Source organism: Mus musculus, chromosome 1 (assembly GCF_000001635.26).
Source record: "Mus musculus strain C57BL/6J chromosome 1, GRCm38.p6 C57BL/6J".
NCBI classification, from domain to species: Eukaryota; Metazoa; Chordata; class Mammalia; order Rodentia; family Muridae; genus Mus; species Mus musculus.
The window spans coordinates 21,509,270-21,533,238 of NC_000067.6; the positions used below are offsets into that span (position 1 = coordinate 21,509,270).

Below are 23,969 nucleotides of genomic sequence, written 5' to 3' on the forward strand. Positions count from 1 at the left end.
GAGGATGGCCTTGTCAGACATCAGTGGGAGGAGTGGCCCTTGGTCCTGTGGAGACTTGATGCTCCAGTGTAGGGGGATGCTAGAGCAGTGAGGCAGGAGTGGGGGGGGGGAGCACCCTCAATGAGGCAAAAGGGAAGGGGAGAGGGGGAATGAGATGGGGGGTTTGTGGAGGGGAAACTGGGAAGGGGTATCATTTGAAATGTAAAGGAATAAAGTGATTAATAATAATAGTTAAAAATCTCCTAAGTACTTCTAACAGTACACGCAGAGTGAAACTTATAGAAAAGCCTTAAGAATTAAGAAAAACTCATTAAGAATTGCAGTGCAGGGCTGGTGAGGCGGCTCAGCAAGTAAAGGTAACTGCTGCCAAGCCTGATGATTTGAATTTGATTTCCACAGCCCACATAGTGGAAGAACTGACTACCACAAGTCGGCATCTGACATTAATACAGTGCTGTGGTGAGTCCTCCCAATAAATAATAAATAAAGCAATAAAAAAAAAAAACCACCCATAGCTGTTTCCTGAGAGGTTCTGTCAGTGCCTGGCAAATACAGAAGTGGATGCTCACCATTATCCATTGGACAGAGCACAGGATCCCCAATGAAGGAGCTAGAGAAACAACCCAAGGAGCTGAAGGGGTCTGCAACCCTATAGGAAGAACAACAATATGAACTAACCAGTACTCCAAGAGCTCCCTGGGACTAAACCACCAATCAAAGAAATCACATGGTGGGACATGTGGCTCTAGCTGCATATGTAGCAGAGGATGGCCTAGTCAGTCATCAATGGGAGGAGAGGTCCTTGGTCCTGTGAAGGTTCTATGCCCTAGTGTAGGGGAATGCCAGGACCAGGAAGCAGGAGTAGGTGGGTTGTGGAGCAGGGGGAGGGGGGAGGAGATAGGGGATGTTTGGAGAGGAAACTAGGAAAGGGGATAACATTTGAAATGTAAATAAAGAAAATATCTAATAAAAATAATATATATATAAAACCCCCACCCAAGTGCAACTTCACTACTGTGTAGGTTAATTAAAATATATAATTAAAAAAAATAGGAGTTGAACACAAATGATGGATCTGCAGAAGAATCGGGTTGGATGAAAATCTAGAGGCAGGATTGGGATACATCCTTAGCTAGCAAGTTATTGGTTAGTGAATATGCGAAGCTCCCTGAGACAGCACAAGATATTGCCCTTGCTCTTGGCTGCTCATCACAGCTGGACGTTAAGACACTATTGTTGAAGGCACAGTGAACTTTGGTGTCGGGACATGGAGAAATCCGGAAACGTCTTTACTAATGGCTGACTTGCACAGTGCTGGAACACATTACGTGGGTCACTGGGAGAAAAGGGACATTAATAGCATGTGCCACCAGTGCTATAGTAGAACAAAGGGTGTGTAGTAACCAACTACTTGTAGACTGGATTTGAGGCCGGCTCAACAGGAAGGAATTTATGTCTGGTACCAGAAACTTACAGTTAAAAGCTTGGGAGGCCATCGATCGTAAAAAGGAACCTACCAGTGCTATTTTGGCAAATGGCATGCTATACAATCGTCTAAATACTTAAGTTTACATTCACAGATTGGTGGCTTCCCCACCCTTTTCTAGGGAAGATTCTCCTTATGAGTCAGTATTTAATTCAGACATTCATAATTGGTCAGAGTGTCAGAATATGTGACTCTTAGTACTCAGCCCCCAAATGGGACACCTATAACAACAATGGTCAGAAAACAGCACAAAAGATGGGATAGAAAAAAAAATACATGAGCCAGAAGCTAGAAGGAGCACTGTGAAGTGCTGTGTTCTAGACAGGGCGTGGTTACTGTATTCACAACTGCTCTGCAGCTATGATTACCAGCTCAAGATCAGTTAACAAGAAGAACTAACTGGAATTAGTTATTTAGTAACTACAAGAAAAGGAGAGGACAAAAGGGCCAGGGGTATATAACGAGGTGCCTAGGGAGAGTAGGAAATCTGGGTAGAGTGAAATGGGTTTGAGGATACATATGGTCAAGCTTCAATTAAACATAAGGTACTCTGTTGTAAATATAAAGATATATTTTGAAGCATTGGAGTTTTGCATTTTGGGAAGATACCCCATTTTACTATAAGAAAAACCAACAGGCAGTTCCTGCAGCTGAGTGATTAATTGGACATAGAGTTATTAGCAAGTATTCAGATTTATTTGTGTGTTGGTTTATGTATTCAACAAAATCTGAGGGTCAAGATCAAACCTATTTCTTCCCAAGGGCTCATTTGTAGATTTTAAGATAAATATTTGATTGTCACAGATGGGAGGAAGTTGTTATTGATATCTAGTGGTTAGAAGCAGTATTTTTAAAAGACCACTTATTTTTTACTTATTTACTTTACACCCAGCTCTCTGCCCTCCTCCCACAATTCTTCCCTCATCTTCCCTCCTCTTCTTCTCTGAACAGGTGGGGGAGCCCTAAGTATCCTCCTACCCTGGCACTTCAAGTCTCTGTGAGTTTAGGTGCTTCCTCTCCTACTGTGGCCAGACAAGCAGCTCAGCTTGAACATATCCCATGTACAAGCCTACGAATTAGTAAAGTTTCACTTGTTTTTTTTTTTTTCAAATTTCAGTTGATAATGTTTTACTTAGAACTTTTTTTTCTCAACGAACAAAATCATTTTCATAAAAATTCAGGTATCTGAAAGACTCAAAAGGCTATTTTTCACTTTGTTCAAGTTCTGTTTCCAGGCATTAAGAGTGTCATACAGTTGTTGCCACTGCTGTTTTCCAAATGTCCGATGTGTGCTGTGACTGACAACTACTTTTCTTTGGGTCTGATCGATTTTGCAGTAGACCATTTTAGTTCTTACAGCATCAATAACAAATGCTTTAATATCATCAGCTCCAATCTGTAGCTCTTGCTGCATTGTGTCAAAAGAAATCTCTTTGTTTTCCACTGCCATTCCCATAAAGGTGAGGAGTCTCATTTTCGACATATTTTGCTCATGTAACAAGCCAAGTGAATCTATGATGTCTTTGTTATTCTGATAGAACTTGACATACGATGCCAATTTAGCACTCACAAAAATGGTTAATAAATCATGGATAAGCTCGCCTTCCAAAAATTTGACTGGCTTTAGAATAAGAAGATGGTCAAAAAGAAAGGCATTTGGATCCTTTAGTGCCCGCACAATACACCTGTGGGCATCAACTCGAGCCTGGGAAGCATTGTCCTCTGTGTAACTCCCGAGCAATTCCACCATGACCTTTGATGCAGCATCACTTTTCTTACAATCCACAAACGCCTCGTAGAGCAGTCTTAGGAGGGTGTGTTTCTTTTCAGTGGTGAGCTTCCAGTCAGAGATCCACTTTCTCACTTGATCCAGCTCCGTTGGGATGTACTGGATGGCTCCACATGATGCCGCCACTTTGATGAGGCTGCAGTACACTGTGTACCTCACAGGAGTATTCTTGTCCATCCCATGGAAAAGGATGCTGAGCAACTGTAGTCTCAGAGATGGGCGTTCGCCTTCCCGAAACTTGACCAGCTTTTCACACAGACTTTCAATCAATGCTTCTTGCTTGTCTGGTTCCAGAATCAACAGGAGGGACACCACACTGTTCATCACACTTTCAACATCTTTATCATCTTCTTTCAGACACACATCACAGGCTTCAATAATCTGAGCTAAATCTACATGAAGTCCACCTTCCGAGTTTTCTTGTGAGAGCTCAGCTCCTTTTGATTTCAGATAAGCTCGAAGTTCAGCGGCCTGGTCTTCCTCGCTGATATGATGAAGGCCGGGACGCTCATGGTGAAGGCCGGGCTGCGGAAGACGATCCGATGCAGAAACACGCCGACCGGAAAAGGGAGCGGTGCCGTACAGGGTTACCTTTTTTTTTTTTAATTGCTTTATTTATAACTTATTGGGATGACTCACCGCAGCATGTGTGTTAATGTCAGAGGACAATGTGTGATAGGCTCTTCCACTATGTTACCTACTGCACATGTGGAGGCCAGAGGAAAACTTGTAGCAGCCAGTTCTATACTACTATGTAGGTTCTGGAGAATCACAATCAGGCTGTCAGGAATGGCAACTTTACCTATTGAGATATCTCTTTAGTTAGGAACAGAGTATATTTTAAGTGCCATTTTGGTCCCAATTGAAAATTACATTTCAATGAACATTGAATGATTTACCCCCCAAATGTCAATAGTGTTGAGGTCAAGAAGCCTTGATTCTCTGTGTGTGTGTGTGTGTTTGTGTGTGTGTATGTTGCTGTATTTAATCATTTGAATCACTGTATGAACAAATTGAGAAGCTGAAGACTGTAGCAGTCAATAACCAAGGCTCAACTTCTGTAAGTGGCATAGACAGTGCTGAAGCTGTGTGGCTAAGAGCTACATATAGTGTATCAGTCTTAGGCTGAGAAATTTAGGGCAGGACGGTGGTAGGGAAAAAAGAAGCGAAAGGTTACAAAAATCAGGTGTATAATTAAGCAAGAATAAATTGTTATCACATAAAGCATTGAGGGAAGAGTGCAGGAAGGGGAACAGAGAGACAAATGATGTTAAGAACAGACCCTCTTTTTATGGGCATATCAAGGAAAAAATGGGGCTACAGAAAGAAATAGAAAATCTAATAAATTAAGAGCTCAAGACTGCATGAGAAAAGAAAACCTGTCTAATGCTTACTTCTTCCCAAGGAAGTAGATCCAAATACCTTGGGACATGTTGAAAGATTATTTAATGATTCTAAGTAGATGGGAGAAATATAAAATATAGACCAATACTGTATTATGGAGTATGCTCACAATGTACTTAGTGGAGAAGGCTCATGAGGTACGGAGTCATTTAGAAAGATTTATCAATGATTTCTCTCTTTTGAGATTTGGGGAAACGGCCATTGATTTGAACACAGTAAAATCCATAGTGATATTTAAGACACACTGGAGTTAATCAGATTCTTCTAACTTAGCTCCCGTATTGTGTAATCAGCAAAATCAATATGAATAGATCGTTATAGAAAGAGTCTAAAGGAGATTAGTCACCGCAAGCTCTTATTATAAGACAGATTCACATGCGAAGGTACTGGGTCGTGGATCCCACGCCTGGGTAAAAGCAAGGGCAGTTATGCGGCTGGACTTGACGGGCTTTGCTTTCTGCCATGATTGCCCTACATGACACATCTGTTAGGATTTAGCTCAATAGGAACAACATACCTGAAAAGCAAGATTCAGATTTAAAATCATATCTCATGATGCTGGTAGAGGAAAGTCCCCTATGCCCTCTCCTCACCCCTGCCCTAGCTGGAAGAGGAATTTAAGAAGGGCATTAATACTCACTTAAAGAAATACAGGAGAACACTGCTAAACAGGTAAAAGTCCTTAAAGAGGAAGCACAAAAACCCCTCAAAGAATTACAGGAAAATACTGTTAAACAGGTAGAAGTCCTTAAAGAGAAAACACAAAATCCCTTAAAGAATTATAGGAAAGCACAACCAAACAGGTGATGGAATTGAACAAAACCATCTAAGATCTAAAAATGGAAGTAGAAACTATAAAGAAAACCCAAAGGGAGATAACTTTGGAAATAGAAATCCTAGGAAAGAAATCAGGAACCATAGCTTTGAGCATCAGCAACAGAACACAAGTGATAGAAGAGAGAATCTCAGGTGCAGAAGATTCCATAGAAAACATGGACACAACAATCAAAGAAAATGCAAAATGCAAAAAGATCCTGACTCAAAACATCCAGGAAATCCAGGATAAAATAAGAAGACCAAACTTAAGGATAATAGGAATAGATGAGAATGAAGATTTTCAACTTAAAGGGCCAGTAAATATCTTCAACAAAATTATAGATGAAAACTTTCCTAACCTAAGGGAAGAGATGCCCATGAACATATAAGAAGCCTACAGAACTCCAAATAGACAGGCCCAGAAAAGAAATTTCTTCTGACACATAATAATCAGGACAACAAATGCACTAAATAAAGACAGAATATTAAAAGCAGTAAGGGAAAAAGGTCAAGTAACATATAAAGGCAAACCTATTAGAATTACTCCAGAATTCTCACCAGAGATTATGAAAGGCAGAAGATCCTGGACAGATGTTATAGAGACTCTAAGGGAACACAAATGCCACCCCAGGCTATTATACCCAACAAAACTCTCAATTACCATAGATGGAGAAACCAAAGTATTCCATGACAAAACCAAATTCACACAATATCTTTCCATGAACCCAGCCCTTCAAAGGATAATAAAGGGAAAACTCCAACACAAGGAGGGAAATTATGCCCTAGAAAAAGCAAGAAAGTAATCCTTCAACAAACCTAAAAGAAGATATCCACAAGAACAGAATCCCAACTCTAACAACAAAAATAACAGGAAGCAACAAATACTTTTCTTTATTATCTCTCAATATCAATGGACTCAATTCCCCAATAAAAAGACATAGATTAATAGACAGGCTACATAAATAGGACCCAACATTTTGCTGCATACAGGAAAACCACCTCAGGGACAAAGAAAGACTTCAGAGTAAAAGGGTAGAAAACAATTTTCCAAGCAAATGGTTCGAAGAAACAAGCTGGAGTAGCCATTCTAATATCAAAGAAAATTGACTTCCATCCCAAAGTTATCAAAAAAGACAAGGAGGGGCACTTCATACTCATCAAAGGTAAAATCTTCCAAGATGAACTCTAAATTCGGAATATTTATGCCTCAAATGAAAGGGCATCCACATTCATTCAGTAAAGTACAGTAAAGCTTAAAGCACACATTGCACCTCACACAATAATAGTGGGTGACTTCAACATCCCACTCTCATCAATGGACAGATCCTGGAAACAGAAACTAAACAGAGACACATTGAAACAAACAGAAGTTATGAAACGAATGGATTTAATAGATATCTACACAACATTTTTATCCTAAAACAAAAGGATATACCTTCTTCTCAGCAACTCATGGTACCTTTTCCAAAACTGACCATATAACAGGCCTCAAAAGATACAAAAATATTGAAATTATCCCATGCATCCTATCAGATCACCACGGGCTAAGGCTGATCTTCAATAACAACAGAAATAATTCAAAGCCAACATTCACATCGAAGTTGAACAACACTCTACTAAATGATAACTTGGTCAAGGAAGAAATAACAAAAGAAATTAAAGTATTTTAAAATTTAATGAAAATGAAGCCACAACATACCCAAACTTATGGGACACAATGAAAGCATTCCTAAGAGGAAAACTCATAGCTCTGAGGATGGCCAAAAAGAAACTAGACAGAGCTTGACAGCATAACTAAAAGCTCTAGAACAAAAGGAAGCAAATTCCACCAAGAGGAGTAGAAGGCAGGAAATAATCAAACTCAGGGCTGAAATCAACCAAGTGGAAACAAAAAGAACTATTCAAAGAAACAACCAAGCCAGGATCTGTTTTGTTTTGTTTTGTTTTGTTTTGTTTTGTTTTGTTTTGTTTTGTTTTGTTTTGTTTTGTTTTAAATCAAGAAGATAGATAAACCCTTAGCCAGACTAACTAGAGGGCACAAGTACATTATCCCAATTAACAAAATCAGAAATGAAAAGGGAGACATAACAACAGAACCTGAGGAAATCCAAAGCATCATCAGATCCTACTACAAAAGGCTATACTCAACAAAACTGGAAAACCTGGATGAAATGGACAAATTTCTAGACAGATACCAGGTACCAAAGTTAAATCAGGATCAGATTAATGATCTAAACTATCCCATATTTCCTAAAGAAATAGATGCAGTCATTAATCGTCTTCCAAGCAAAAAAAGCACAGGACCTGATGGGTTTAGTGCAGAATTCTATCAGACCTTCAAAGAAGATCTAATTCCAGTTCTGCACAAACTATTCCACAAAATAGAAACAGAAGCTACTCTACCCAATTCATTCTATGAAGCCACAATTACTTTGATGCCTAAACTACATAAAGACCCAAGAAAGAAAGAGAACTTCAGACCAATTTCCCTTATGAATACTGATGCAAAAATACTAAATAAAATTCTTGCAAACCGAATGCAAGAACACATCAAAATGATCATCCATCATGATCAAGTAGGCTTCATCCCAGGGATGCAGGGATGCTTTAATATACAGAAATCTATCAATGTAATCCACCATATAAACAAACTTAAAGACAAAAACCACATGATCATCTTGTTAGATGCTGAGAAAGCATTAGACAAAATCCATAACCCATTCAGAATTAAAGTCTTGGAAAGATCAGTAATTCAAGGCCCATAACTAAACATAATAAAAGCAATATACAGCAAACCAGTAGCCAACATCAAAGTAAATGGAGAGAAACTGGAAGCAATCCCAGTAAAATCAGGGAATAGATAAGGCTGCCCACTTTCTCCCTACCAATTCAATATAGTACTTGAAGTCCTAGCCAGAGCAATTAGACAAGAAAAGGAGATCAAGGGGATACAAATTGAAAAGGAAGAAGTCAAGATATCACTGTTTTCAGTTGATATGATATATATGAGTATATATATGAGTATATATAAGTGACCCTAAAAATTCCACCAGAGAACTCTTAAACCTGATAAACAGCTTCAGTGCAGTAGCTGGATATAAAATTAACTCAAACAAATCAATAGCTTTTCTCTATACAAAGGATAAACAGGTTGAAAAAGAAATTAGGGAAACAACACCCTTCACAATAGTCACAAATAATATAAAATTCTTTGGTGTGACTCTAACTAAGGAAGTAAAAGATCTGAATGATAAGAACTTCAAGTCTCTGAAGAAAGAAATCCAAGAAGATTTCAGAAGATGGAAAGATCTCCCATGCTTGTGGATTGGCAGGATTAACATAGTAAATATGGCTATCTTGCTGAAGGCTATTTACAGATTCAATGCAATCTGAATCAAACTTCCAACTCAATTCTTCACTGAGTTAGAAAGTGCAATCTGCAAATTCATCTGGAATAACAAAATACCTAGGATAGCAAAAACTATTCTCAACAATAAAAGAACCTCTGGTAGAATCACCATGCCTGACCTCAAGCTGTACTACAGCGCAATTGTGATAAAAACTGCATGGTACTGGTACAGTATAAATCAATGGAATAGAATTGAAGACCCAGAAATGAACCCATACATCTATGGTCACTTGATCTTTGACAAAGGAGCTAAAACCATTTAGCTACTGGAAAAAACCATTAAACCACTGGAAAAAAGACAGCCTTTTCAACAAATGGTGCTGACTTAACTGGCGGTTATCATGTAGAAGAATGTGAATTGATCCATTCTTATCTTTTTGTACAAAGCTCAAGTCTAAGTGGATCAAGGAACTCCATATAACAATAGAGACACTAAAACTGATAGAGGAGAAAGTGGGGAAAAGTCATGAAGATAGTGGCACAGGGGAAAAGTTCCTGAACCGAACATCAGCCGCTTGTGTTGTAAGATTAAGAATTGACAAATGGGACCTCATAAAATCACAAAGCTTCTGTAAGGCAAAAGACATTGTCAAAAAGACAAAAAGGCCACCAACAGATTGAGAAAGGATCTTTACCAATCCTAAATCAGATAGGGGACTAATAGTCAATATATACAAAGAACTCAAGAAGATGGACTCCAGAAAATCAAATAACCCCATTTAAAAAATGGAGTACAGAGCTTAACAAAGAATTCTCAACTGAGGAATACTGAATGGCTGAGAAGCACCTGAAAAAAATGTTCAACATCCTTAATCATCAGGGAAATGCAAATCAAAACAACCCTGAGATTCCACCTCACACCAGTCAGAATGGCTAAGATCCAAAATTCAGGTGACAGCAGATGCTGGTGAGGATGTGGAGAAAGAGGAACACTCCTCCATTGCTGGTGGCATTGCAAGCTGGTATATCCACTCTGGAAATCAGTCTGGTGGCTCCTCAAAAATTGGACATAGTACTACCAGAGGATCCCACAATACCTCTCCTGGGCATATACCCAGAAGATATTCCAACATATAATAAGGACACATGCTCCATTATGTTCATAGCAGCCTTATTTATAATACCCAGAAGCTGGAAAGAACCCAGATGTCCCTCAACAGAGGAATGGATACAGAAAATGTGGTACGTTTACACAATGGAGTACTACTCAGCTATTAAAAACAACGAATTTATGAAATTCTTAGGCAAATATCTGGAGGATATCATCCTGAGTGAGGTAAACCAATCACAAAAGAACACAGATGATATCCACTCACTGATAAGTGGATATTAGCCCAGAAACTTAGACTACCCAAGATACAATTTGCAAAACTCATGATACTCATGAAGAAGGAACACCAAAGTGTGGATTCTTCATTCCTTCTCAGACTGTGGAACACAATACCCATGGAAGGAGTTACAGAGATAAAGCTCAGAGCTGAGTTGGAAGGAAGGACTGTCCAGAGACTGCTCCACCCGGAGATCCATCCCATAAACAACCACCAAACCCAGACACTATTGCATATGCCAGCAAGATTTTGCTGATAGGACCCTGATACAGCTGTCTCTTGTGAGGCTATGGCAGTGCCTGGCAAATACACAAGTGGATGCTCACAGTCATTTATTGGATGGAACACAGGGTCCTCAATGAAGGAGCTTGAGAACGTATCCAAGGGGCTAAAGGGGTCTGCAAGCCTATAGGAGGAACAACAATATGAACTAACCTGTACCCCCTAGAGCTTCTGTCTCTAGTTGCATATGTAGCAGAGGATGGCCTAGTAGGCCTCAGTTGGAGGAGAGGCCCTTGATCTTGTGAAGAGTATATGCCCCAGTACAGAGGAATGCCAGTGCTGGGAAGCTGGAGTGGATTGGTTGGGGAGCAGGGTCGGGGTGGGGGTGTATAGAGGACTTTCGTGATAGAATTTGAAATGTAAATGAAGAAAATAAAAAAAGTGCTTTTTGAAAAAAAATGTGGGGTAGAGTTTTAATTATTTCATGTAGCTTTTAGAAGAAATGATTTTACCTTGTTCACAATTTTCTTCTAGCACCTATTCTCATAAACACCAAAAATCAATACTGGAGCCAGTTTCAGTTCCGGAACAGAGCCCCAAATAGTGTCTCCCTACAGACGAGATCTTGAGAGTCGGATTCCTACCAACAAGAGATTAATGCTGAAACTTCTACTGGAAATCCCCGACCTCTGAAGACGAAACTCAGTGCTCAGTGTCTCAGGCTGGGTTATAACTCGAGTGAATGATTACTCAGCGACAGCTAACAACATCATTGCCATTTTAAATACAGTCTGCAGGCACCGGAACCTCGTTTCTCATACTGACATCCAGAGTACAGCAGTTCTGAGTTCTGGCCAATGGTCATGGTTATCAATGTTGGGGCATATATTGTTGTTTTTTTCTTTTTTTTACTTTGAGAAACTTGATCCTTGTTTTCAGATGATTTGTGGTTAGGATTAATCAACACCTACTACTAAAAGGTTTTGAAAGAACATCTTCAGGAAGCTCTTTGATGGGCTGAGCTATTTGGCTTTTGCAATGGGGCTGCAATTTGAGCTTAAATGTCACCAAGGAAAGGAAACCTATTGGTGGGAATTTATTTTACATTTCATCTTGGGAAATTGAGAATTACCCGGATCACCTGCCTCTCAATCTTTTCCAATGCACGATTTCTTATTTTAGAAATACGAAATGGATAGTCTAGGCACTTGGCTAATCCCTGGAGATAAACACTGGGGTGTGGAAATGGAGTTTTCCTCCTGTGGAGAATGAAGGGAAAAGGCTTTAAAGAAACAAAATTAGAGTAAATACAAGCCACAGATTAATGCCTGGCACTTATTGTTACCTTGAAAGCCCATTTCCTCCCATTTGGAGATAAACACAGGTTATATCTGTACACGTGTGGTTTTAGTGATGTTATTAACCAAACAAATTGTGCTTTATTATCTGTTAAAGCCCCATCTTTATAATTTTCCCCCAAACTTTGCCCTCTTTTTAAAAAGTTTTAGAACTTCTAAAGTTTGTATTTGCTTCTCTGTACCACTGTTTATGATCCATATAAATCTGCATTTTTTCTGTGCTTAAAAAAAAACTGATCCCCAAAGACACTTGTACAAGCTGATATAATAAGTTATTTCATAAAGAGACTTAAAATTCATAGGACCTAGTATCTGAAGCTGCACCTAGACTATAACACTATCATCAAAAATGCCAAAGCTATAGGCAGAACCTATTTGGGACACACTTTCTCTGGAGTATCAATGCCTTTCAGACCAGGAACTCTCTGTAAAGCTATACTTCTGTTTAAGTGTGTGAGTCTCTGTGTGTGTGGCGGTGGGGAGACCCTAACGCTTATTGGAAACAGGTGACCCTACAATCTCGGATTCCCTTCTAAGAGGCCGAAGGAAACCTCACAGAGTTCCGACCACTCAGGAGCCACACATTCCTTGTAACCAGATATAGAAAAGCGTCATGGAGAAATATTCCGAAAATCGTTTCAGATGTGCACAGTTTAACAGAAAATAATCCAGGAAACCACAGAAATTCCATAGGAGAAGGAGTCTGAAGGCACAAGATGGCAAATGCCCTAAGGATTAGCTACAGCACTTTGATGTCCAAATTCCCAGCAGAGATTTGGAGTCTGTAGTGGGGGCTAACAGCAAATATTTGAAATGTTTTGTAAAAGGCAGAAGTAAAAAAAGAGAAAAAATGAGATAAATAAAGGCAAAAACCCCAAAAACAAAACCTGGACAGTTTAGGATTAAGATTGCTAGTAGAAGAGTCTACAACTACACAGTATGTAAAGCAAGCTCTGGCAAACAGAATAATCACATTCACGTGGCCAAGCAAGAGAAAGTTCCAGGAGGTAGGTAAAGCTGTCACTTTTCGTCTTGCATTGCACAGTCACTTGCTATACTCTCCCTTCCATTTGTTCACGGCCAGTGGGTCGGTGGCACCGTGCATATCTGAATGTCTTACCATGGTGGGCGGGGCTGATGTTCTTCAGTGGACGCCTTCTAGTGGCAGCTCCTGGCATTTCAATTCAGTAAGTGCATCTTGAATTCGATTGAAACCTCTAGGACGTGGGTTTAGGGGTAGTTATGTAGATCGTTTAGGGCCAGTTTAGACAGAGACACATTGTCTTTACTTACAAGGATGAAGAGAATTGGTTGAAGAGACTACGGAATGTAAGGATAATTATGCTGAGGAGAGTTGCCCAGGGGATCTTGCAGGGACAATTATCCTTGTTAAGACTCCCAGGTACAGTCAGGGTAAACTGTTATCCAACAACTAGTTTCAAAAGACACTCCAGCTAATGCAAAATTCTTTAGCTACTGCACACTGTCCTTGAAGCAACTGCATCTAATGTTCGACAGGATTTAAAAAATAACTAGCTTCTTTCCTCCTCTCTCCCTTTTTTAAAGCAAAGCTTGCTTATTTATTTATTTATTTATTTATTTATTTACTTTGGTTTTTTTTGAGACAAGGTTTCCCTGTATAGCCCTGGCTGTCCTGGAACTCACTTTGTAGACTGGCCTCGAACTCAGAAATTCGCCTGCCTCTGCCTCCCCAGTGCTGGGATTAAAGGCGTGTGCCACCATGTCCAGTGCAAAGTTTATTCTTACTTAACATACATGAACTCTCAAATCTAGGGCTACAGTATTGGTGAGAGTTTGCAGAGGAAATAATGAAATGTATTCCAACAGGTCTTACTGAACAGGCAATAGAAATTTTGTCCTATTTATGTTGACTGACCTGGAGCTGGTAGGAGGGTACTTTGAACCCACCATGCTCATAATTTATCAGGTCGGCTACTGCTTAGATGCCAGACATGCAACAACGCTCTTTATACCTGTCATCTGATTTTTTTTTCCTTCAGCTTCTCCTGGAAGTTCTTTGAAAAGTCTGAAATTCCATGTTTAAAATTCATTTAACATTATGGATGCTAAACTAAAGCACATCACAAAACACCTTTTAGAATATGGTTTAAGAGTTAGAGGCACTATTATATGCTTCTTTAGCTTCAAAATGAGAGCACTTACATAGAAATCCTATGGTAAATTAGCCTTTGCATTGTCCATGGTAATGACAAAATGCCTACAATGGAAGATTCTGTACCACCATGCTTTCTGTGGACCAATCTGCCCACTGCACTACTGCTGGGCACAGAAAATAACAGTTGGCATTTAGAGCATTCTTGCTGCAAGCCAAAGAGCCATGCTTGCTATTCAGCCTGTGGATGCTATATATATATTTATATAATTTCAATGTCATTATGATGTAAAGAGGTACATGATGAGAGAATTTGCCTCTCCCAGTAAATCTTGGCTTGCACAATGTCTTCAGGTGAACATTTTTACTCTTCTTTACTTTGAGAGCTCTTCTCATTTTTTTTATTCAGATACAGAGCAACATAAATACTTACATTATGCCTATGTCATTTACATTTAATACAGCTTGGCAGTACAGACAGACGTCAAGTGTGTTTTATCATGGGGACATTCCCTAGTTGATTTAGCTGAAGACTAGTGGTGAAAATATTATTAGGAAACTCAGCTCATGGGTAGAGAATAGATGCTTATGTTATTTAAACAATTATGGATGTTTTTCATAAGTGGCACTACTTAGCAATCCTGTGGTGTGTGTATGCTTGATTCAGTCATGTGGAATAACCACAGGCCCACTGAAATATGTCTGGTGGAATCAAAGATTCCTGTCATTCTGGTAGCTAAGAGAATTTGACCATACACATTTCTTTCTCAGGAGTGTGATGGTGTGTCTAAGAGGCATACTTCTCTTTTAGCAGATTTGGGTCATCCCCTCCTTCTCAACCTTGATTTTGTACTGGGATGCCAGAATTTCCTTGACTTCTGTGTTCCTTCTATCTTAAGGGGATCAGTTTTTTTGTCTTTGATAGGAGGTATATGTATTTTTCTTGGTGTTTCCTATAGTTGCTTTTATTTTTGCTTCATGTGTCATGCAACATTCTTTGTTGGTTTTGTCCCTATTTGTAATAATGATTAGAAAATGAATAAAAATAAATTATTAAAAAGAGGAAGGCTTCTGAACTTTCATGATCATAGAGATTTCTATATTTGCTTCCTACTTTTTATTTTCCCTGTTTGTTTTACATCTTGACTTGGAATTTATCTTAAGTAAGACGGACATGGATCTAACATGACCTTTTCCTACATGAGCAGCTGGTTGTTCCATCATGGAAAAGGTATCTCATTGGTCAAAAATCCATGAATCTGATCACCCACTGATGTTTTACTGGGAAAAAATACTTTCTGATTTGTTATGATAAAAAAGCCACTGGAAAAAGTAAGGGGGATTTTGAAGAAATGATAGTCTTCGGTATAAGACAGGGGGAATCCTATAAGAGAGGATTTGGATTAAGGAGAACAAATGAACTTTCTATAAGTTACACAAGAACTGTGATTACTAGGCCCAATTATCTATATGGAACATTGGTAGAAGTTTTAAATGTGTTAGTCTGAAGGAGCCATAAATGTCATTTATATCAGCCAAGATGTAATTTACATCCATGAATATATATCTTAAAAGGAATAGCCACATTCTATAAAACGTATTTTTTTCTGGTAAAGTTATACAAAAAACACTTACTACATACCCCAGTAATTTCTAGAGAAATAAAAGTTCATGTTCACATAAAAACTAATACAAGAATATTCATAAAAGCTTCATTGGTAATAGCTAAATAATAAACCAAATGGGTTCCTAAAGGGAAATGAATAAACAAATTGTGGTTCAACCATCTCCCAGGATATATTATTCAGTACTAAAAATGGATGGATTACTGAAGGCTGGTGCCCTCACTTTGAGTGAAAGAAAGTGAGTTTCTAGAGCTTGCTATTGTGTATGAGTAAAGTGCTAATTTCCAGGGATAGGAAAATGAAAGTGAGGGAGCTCTGACTTGTGGATCATAGAGGTTATGATCTGAGGGAAGGAGTGACTCTACAAGCTCAATGCCGGAGGTCACAGGCCATGTTTCTGTTGACTGTGTTAATGGTACATAACTCTGTCCATATGATAACAATCTATAGGGACATACATATACAAAGCCATGCATGTAAAAACTAGTGAAATCTGAATAAGGTCACTTAACAGTAGGCATTCATGTTGGTTTTCTGTTGGGGGAAGCCAGAGAGAGGGTACATTCTATCATGGGGATTTGTAAGAAGGACTCAAATTATTTTTATGTAGGTTGGGGATGTGGGGAAAAGCCAGATTGTAGACTAAATGTTTAGAAAAAGAATTGTCTCTGTTCCGATACTTATAAGTATTTACTTCTTGACTTTATATAATGTCTTCAAGGAGGAGGGGGGAAGGAAGAGGGGGAGGGAGACTTAGGGATAAGACTCAAGCCTCATCATACATTTTATTAATTTGGCCCCATTCTGCATATACATGGCACAAGGGATAATGAAGTGTCATCAAGTCAGGACTTAAGCAGATGTCCTGCCCCAGCTCTTTGGTATATGGTGTAGGAAAGCACCTAATGCAAGTCCCAGCTTCGTATGCCATAACATTTGCATCAAATCCCTACTCACTTTAGTACAAGTTTTGTAGGAATTACACAAAATAACTTTTATCTCTGATTTATGATTAAAACATAACGTTTTATCCCTGCTGATGTAATACCAGGCAGCTCAGTCATTAATCTTTTATTATGTGCAATTTCAATGGCAAATTTCTATTTAAATTAAACTCCTATGATACTGGCCATTCTCTAATGTACAAGCAGGAAACACAAAACCAATAGACTAGTGTATGTACTGTATTTATATTTACAGGGAAAAGGCCATCAGAAACAAACATGAGGAAGCTCACACTCATCATCTGAGAGCGGAGCACACATGCACTTTTCCTTTTAGGATGTGGAGAGTTTTGTAATGTTTTATTATTTTATTATTTTTTAAATATTTATATATTTTTATTATTAATTTTATGTGTATGGGTGTTTTGCCTGCATGTGTGTCTCTATACCACATGCATACTTGGTGCCTGCTGTGGCCAGAAGAGGGAGGGGTTCAGATCTCTAGGAACTACATTTTCAGACAACTGTGGGTTACCGTGTGTGTGTGTGCTTGGAATAGAATTTGGGTCCTCTGAAAGAGCAGCCAGTACTCCTGAGGCATCTTTTCAGGCCCTGCTCTCCTTTTTAAGTTCTCTCTCTCTCTCTCTCCCTCTCCCTCTTCCCCCCCTCTCTTTCTGTGTGTGTGTCTGTCTGTCTCTGTCTTTCTCTCTCTCTCCTCTCTCTCTGTCTCTTTCTGTCTCTCTCTGTCTCTCTCTGTGTCTCTGTCTCTCTCTGTGTGTGTGTGTGTGTGTGCCTGTCTCTGTCTTTCTCTCTCTCCTCTCTCTCTGTCTCTTTCTGTCTCTCTCTGTGTCTCTGTCTCTGTGTGTGTGTGTGCGCGTGCGCGCGCGCACATGTGTTTACATCAGATCCCTTGGATCTGGCATTATAGACAGCTGTGAGACAGCCCACATGAGTGCTATGAGTGGGACTTAGGTTTTCATCAGGAGCAGCAAGTACTCTTACCACAGAGACATTTCTCTAGCACCCATGTTTGTGTTTCCTTGATGTACATTTATTTTTTTAATAAAAATATGATTATACCATTTCCCCCTTTCCCTTTTCTTTTCTCCAACTTCTCCTTTGAGTATACCACTCCCTGTTTTCTCAAAAACCCCAAGATCTGTGGCCTCCTTTTCTTTAATTGTCAATATGTGTATTCTTGTGTGATATAAACACACACACACACAATTTTGTAAGTGTGGGTGTTTTGCCTGTATGTATGTTTATATACCACATGCCACGTGCGTGCGTGCGTGCGTGCGTGCGTGTGTGTGTGTGTGTGTGTGTGTATGCATAGTCCATAAAAAGATAGATGTAGTCACTTCGTATTTGTAGCTGGAGGGATCTTGTCTAAAGAAGAACATTTCTCTCACTCTCAGCATGCTGTGGTTGCCTATAGTTCCTTGTCTACGGTTGGAGCTCCGTGAGATTCCCTCTTTGCACTCAGCGTGTGTGTCTACTGGTGTTGTCTTTGCTCAGTGCTTGTTTAGGCAGCCATGTTGATGACTTCATGGGTGTAGCTTCCTTGACTTTTCTTGGAGATTTATTCCTTTTGATCTCAGAGTCTTCCTTCCCAGCCCTGACCAACCCATTTATAACACAACTGCATGCTTATGTGTTTAATCATAGTCACAAAGAGGAGAATTCTGGGACACTTTCAAGCACAAACTTTGCTTATGTTTCAGTGTGAGAAAAACTAAGAAGTTCTTTTCCAGTGCTAACCAGTGGAGAATAAAACCAGTGGCTACTGTTGAACACCTTCTAGGACAAGCTGAAAACCTGGGCCCCCATAGAAAGCCACTAATCTATGTAACATAATCTTCCACTAATCCATTAATAAATTCTTTTCCCTGCTCCTTCCTTATTCTTCCATGTGTAGATTAACGGATTACACTGTAATTAAATTTGACTCTCACAAAAGGCAGTGTGTCAGAGCCGTGAGCTATCGGGAAGCCAGTTTTCTATTCCTAGTTTCAGTGATGACTTACAGCTGAGGACAAAGCACCCCCTCTTCAGGGTGTCTCATTTTTTCCACCTATAAAGTGAGATAAACAATGTCTCAGAGGGATATAGTTCTGCTTTTTCAGTGCCATATTCTAGCAGGGCTCCAGATTCCTTTATGGAATGGTTCTCTTTGCAGAAGTAAAGGTATATTTATATTGTTGTGATTCTTAATAGTCACAAAGACTCAAAATCTAATTGTAAATGCCTCCTACTAGATATTGCATTATCTACATTTGTAAAGACTGCAACCAGCTGTGCCCCAAGTCTCTCTGTGATATTTATTAAAAATTAAAGGAAACACATTGCAAAGACATACTGCGGAACATTTTCAAAGCCACGTGTAGCGGTCTAACTGCAGGATTTCCACTGAAGTTAATGGGACTCATACTGGTAAATTCTAAGTACCACTTTGAAAATTTACCCCATAGTGACAGTTTAATGCTCCTTATTGATTGTAACTTTCCAGATAACATCTTGAGGCAAAAGGGACTACTTCTCAAAGGAAAGAAATAATCTTTAATGAAATAAATCTGCATTGCAATCACGGTAATGAATGAGTCTGGGGGCACAGTCATCTGGAATGAAAGCTCCCAGGAACTGCTTGTTAGTGACAGCTGCCAAGGCTGCTGTAACAAGTTTCCATCATGTCATAATATCAGTGGCACACAGAAAACAATGCATTTCCTTTTTAAAGTAGAGATTACATGTTCACAAGGGCAGGGCGTTACATACATGGAGAAGTCATGGATTGCTACTTTACAAATTATTCCCCCATCATATGTATGTATGTATATATATATATACATACACACACACACACATATATACATATGTGTGTGTGTGTACATATATATATATATATCTAATACAAAGTTCTAGTAGGCGTAGATGACTAAAAGACCCAGTCAAACTTCTAGACGTCTTTAACTCAGATATTCATGTTAGTTCTGAAGTTCCCAAGTTCTTTGCATTTAAATATAGTTCCTCATGTCCTGGTGACCAGCAACCGTAAAATTATTCCCTTGCTACTTCAGGATTGTAATGTTGCCACTGTTAGGAATTGTAACATAAATCTATGATACACTGGATATCTGATACATGATCCCTGTGAGGGTTAAGACCCAGACGTTGAGAACTGCTGTTCTAAAGATTGTGACTTCTGCCCATCTCTGCCATCGTTTCTTCTAATTGTCTTTACTGGACTTGACTTACAGTCACAACACACAGTGCCTCCTGCCCAAGCCAATCTCATAAGATTGGAGGAAATTTTCAAATATTCTTCCTTGGATTAGAAAGGTATGTGCCCAAATATTTCCAAGACTGATTCCTTTTAGAAAAATATTATGATCGACTCAGTATTCTAGTACTTGGAAAGATTTTCTTTGGCTGCACAATCGAAAATATCTCCCCTATGTTCTCTATGTTTCTATTTTCACCACCCAGAGCTCATCACCCATTTATGTATATATGTGTATATGTATGTATATATATATATTTTTTTTCTGGATGACTAAATTTCAAAACTTAGGTGATCTTGGTGCCTTTGTCTTATAGAGTGAATCATGACAGTCCATATCATTCTTTCCAGAACTCTTCAATGTTCTTTTGGCTTTCCCCTTTCTAATGATATATAAGACTGAACTCTTACTACTAGGGACTATTTTTATGCACATCTGCATCTTTTGCACTTAGAGTGTGCCTGCCACATATCTATGTTCTATCTTTGAATATTTTTTCTTATAGATCAGGAAATAGGAGCAATAATAGTAAAACATATCACTGGGGTCTACTAAAGTTTATCGAAGACAGTCTTCAGTTCTTCATTCCTCTCTAAGAATAATTTTTGCATGGTCAAGTACAATAGCCTTTTACTCTTCCTTATCAGTCAGGTTTGCATACCACAGTGTTACCTAAACAGCGACTGTCATTGAACAGTTGGAAGCATTCCTGGGAGGGAGATGACCTACCCTAGAATTTGCAAAGTATTTTTCAAAGATTTATTTATTTATTTTATATGACTGCACTGTAGCTGTCTTCAGACACACCAGAAGAAGGCATGGAATTCCATTACAGATGGTTGTGAGCCACCATGTTGTTGCTGGGAAATGAACTCTGGAAAAGGACCTCTGGGAGAGCAGTCAGTGCTCTTAACTGCTGAGCCATCTCTCTAGCCTGAAATTTTTTTTTACAAACAAACAAACAAACAAACAAACAAAGAACTACTTATTTCCAGTTTGCAAGTCCCAGCGCCCCTCAGAATGACACTGCATAAGAGTGTAAGAAATAGATACTAGGCACAGAAGCTTATTTATCCCCTAATTTCTCCTCCAAGTTAGAAAGTAGCAATAGATAGAGTTGTTAAAAATAAAACTAATGAGCCGGGTGGTGGTGGTGCACACCTTTAATCCCAGCACTCGGGAGGCAGAGGCAGGTGGATTTCTGAGTTCAAGGCAATCCTGGTCTACAAAGTGAGTTCCAGGACATCCAGAGCTATACACAACCCTGTCTCAAAATGCCTCCCACCCAAAAAAATAAAAATAAAATAAAATAAAACTAATGTTGTTATTAATGTTATTGAATAAACTCTGGGTTTTTGAATTTCCAATGCCAGAAGTCATTAGTTGGTTCCAATGGTCAAAGTTCAATGAAGTTTAATTTTAAAATGTCAGAGAACAATGAGCAAGGGATATTTTTTTTTCTGGAGTAAAATCATTGGAAAAGAATCCTATTTTTATTTTTGTTTTCTGGCCATCTTTCTAACTTTTCACCAGTTTGCTAAGTGCTATCTGATTTCCTCATGTTTAGAATGGGGTGTTAGTGGCTGGGAAGACTGCTCAGTAGTTAAGAGCATCCAGCTTTGGTTTCTAGCACTCACATGGTGGTGGCTCAGAACTATCTATAATTCCAGTTTCAGGGGATTCAATGCCCTTTTCTGGTCTCTGCAGGCATCAGACATGCATGTGGTGCACAGACATATAGGCAGGAAAATATCCATATACATAAAATAAGATAGTAGTAAAAAATTTAAAAGTATATTATAATACTTGAGTAGGATTAGTAATTTAATACTTATAAGGTACTTGAGGTAGCATGTAGCAGTCCTCTGTGAATAATGCTACTAGAAAGTAATAGTATATGATTAACTAGGTTTCAACTGTCCCCAGTTGACCCTAGGATAGAATGTGTGTGTCACAGAAGGGCATGAACGCTTATTAAGAGAAGTTGCAGAATGCATGACTGTTAGGCAATACCCTGTGAGAAAAACTTCTACAAAAGGGGATTAAAAAGCTTTGAAGGTACTGAAAATGACTCAGGTCAAGAACAGGTTTATTCCAGTAAAAAGGTGGGGAAGGCAGAGAAGCAGAAAAAACAAAACAAAACAAAACAAAACAAAACAAAAAAAAAAACCCAAACCTTCAGTTTGCAAGCCAGTGGCAGTTCAGAGTCTCTGTTCTAACTTGTTAACACATTAACAACTTAACTTGCCTTATAATATGAGGAAATTACAGATGTATCTTAATAGCTTTAGCCATGTGGTTGATTTAATAAAGTCTTTTATTTTTCTTTTAGCCAAGTAAGAAGCCAGCTATGTTTTCTAAAAGCAAACAAACCAAAACAAACTAAACCAAACCAACAACAACAACAACAACAAAACACTTGCTGGCACTCTCCCAAGGAGCTGTTATTGCAAGTGAAAGACAGACATGCTTAGTTTGCAAGAAACATCTGAGCTGTGGTTAACCCTCTTCAAATTCTCTGCTGGAAGTACCACAGGAAACTGTTAAAACAGTGATAGGGAATCAATCTACATTTGACATCAAATATAGATCCAATATTATTAACAGGCTGGCATTTTCTGCTGCACTGAGACACATTTGAAGACTGAAAAAAAAAAATAGAGCCCTGTTCTGACTGTTTTTAAAAAGTAGTCACTCAGGAATCCAAAAATAGCCACCACTTGAAGTTGAGACTGCCTGACACATCAGGCTCATTACTGTGATCTAAGTACCAGCCTTTGGTACTATTTGCAATTCTCCAGTAGGCCATTAAGAGAAGCTGGATAAAAATGAATGGCTGTGATACCAGTCTTGGAGGTGATTCAAGCTTCTCCCTACTCATGCTCTAGAAGGAGGCATTTATGAGAAGATATAGGAAATTGGTAAGGAAGCCAACCCAGGTAGTTACTACAAATGTGCTTAACTCTCAGAGGCCCCACTGCAGGGAATGGACAAAGCTGGAGGAAGGCTATCACAGCAGAGTCTTAGGAATGGAGCTGGTTGGACATGTAGAGGAGAGGAAGGGTTTGCCATTCTAGATCTAATATTACCAAGTTTCAAAGGAAGCCAGCAAAACTAAGCAAAATATTCAAAACAGCGATGAAAGGAAAGATTTGATTTTTTAAAAAATGCACAAGTTGTTTTTCTTAGAATGTTAAATATTTACAATATTTTTCCAAACACAAGTGTACAATGACTATATAAATATAAATATAAAAAACATAAATATAAATATAAAAAATATAAATATAAATACCAGTCTCTGGAATCAGTGCACAGGACTTCTATCAAATGGTATTCTAATGGTAGATAAGAATTAGTACTACTCAAGGTCTGACCATGTTTGTAGCTTTTGTTTCCTTTCAATGGGAAATGTCCTCATTGCTGTGTGTTTTAGTTGGCTTTTAATTGCTCTGACAAACACTGACCACAACCACAAACAACTTGGAGATGAAAGGGTTTGCCTTGCATTATAACTCCCAGTTCACAATCCATCACTAAGGGAACTCAGGGCCTGAATTCAAAGCAGGCACAGAGGTAAGAGCCATGGAAGGATTATATTTTCTAGCTTGCTCTCTTACAGTGCAGGTCCGCCTGCCCAGGGGTAGTATTGCCCACAGTAGGCTGGGTCCCCCCGTACCAAACATTGAACAAGATAATGCGCCACAGATTGCCATAGGCCAATCTGATTAAAGTGATTCCCAATAAATACTGTCAGATAACTTGGCTGTGTCAAGTTAATAGCTAAAGCTGAGTATGCCTAGAGAAAGCATTTCCAACTTGGAAGGCAAAACAGGTGAGCTGTCAACCTCTTCACATTCTGTTCTTAAATGTTCTAGATATTAAAAAAAAATATTTGGCAGATTCAGAGTACCCAACATTTCAAATACATGAAATATTAATAAATCTTGGTGTGTTTCAGACTCTTTCATGCTCAGAACCCACATCACAGATAGGGAAGAAAAGTACAATATCCCCTTTTGCATTTAGCAGTGTAGATTTGGTTGAACAAGGGAACCATTGACCTGATTTCATCATTTTTAGCAGTTTACACAGCATACTTATGGACTCCTACAGAGATCTAGGAAGGGTCTCAAGAATAATGCAGTATAGCCCTTGCCTTCAGTAGGTGAC

At 38.9% G+C, this 23,969-nt stretch overlaps 1 protein-coding gene and 1 pseudogene across 4 annotated transcripts in view; both read right to left on the reverse strand.

Moving 5' to 3' along the window:
* The window catches only part of Kcnq5 (potassium voltage-gated channel, subfamily Q, member 5), a 564,252-nt gene that overhangs the window by 110,871 nt on the left and 429,412 nt on the right, over positions 1–23,969 (reverse strand). The window lies entirely within an intron of this gene.
* Positions 2,598–3,827, reverse strand: Gm7658 (predicted gene 7658; annotated as a pseudogene).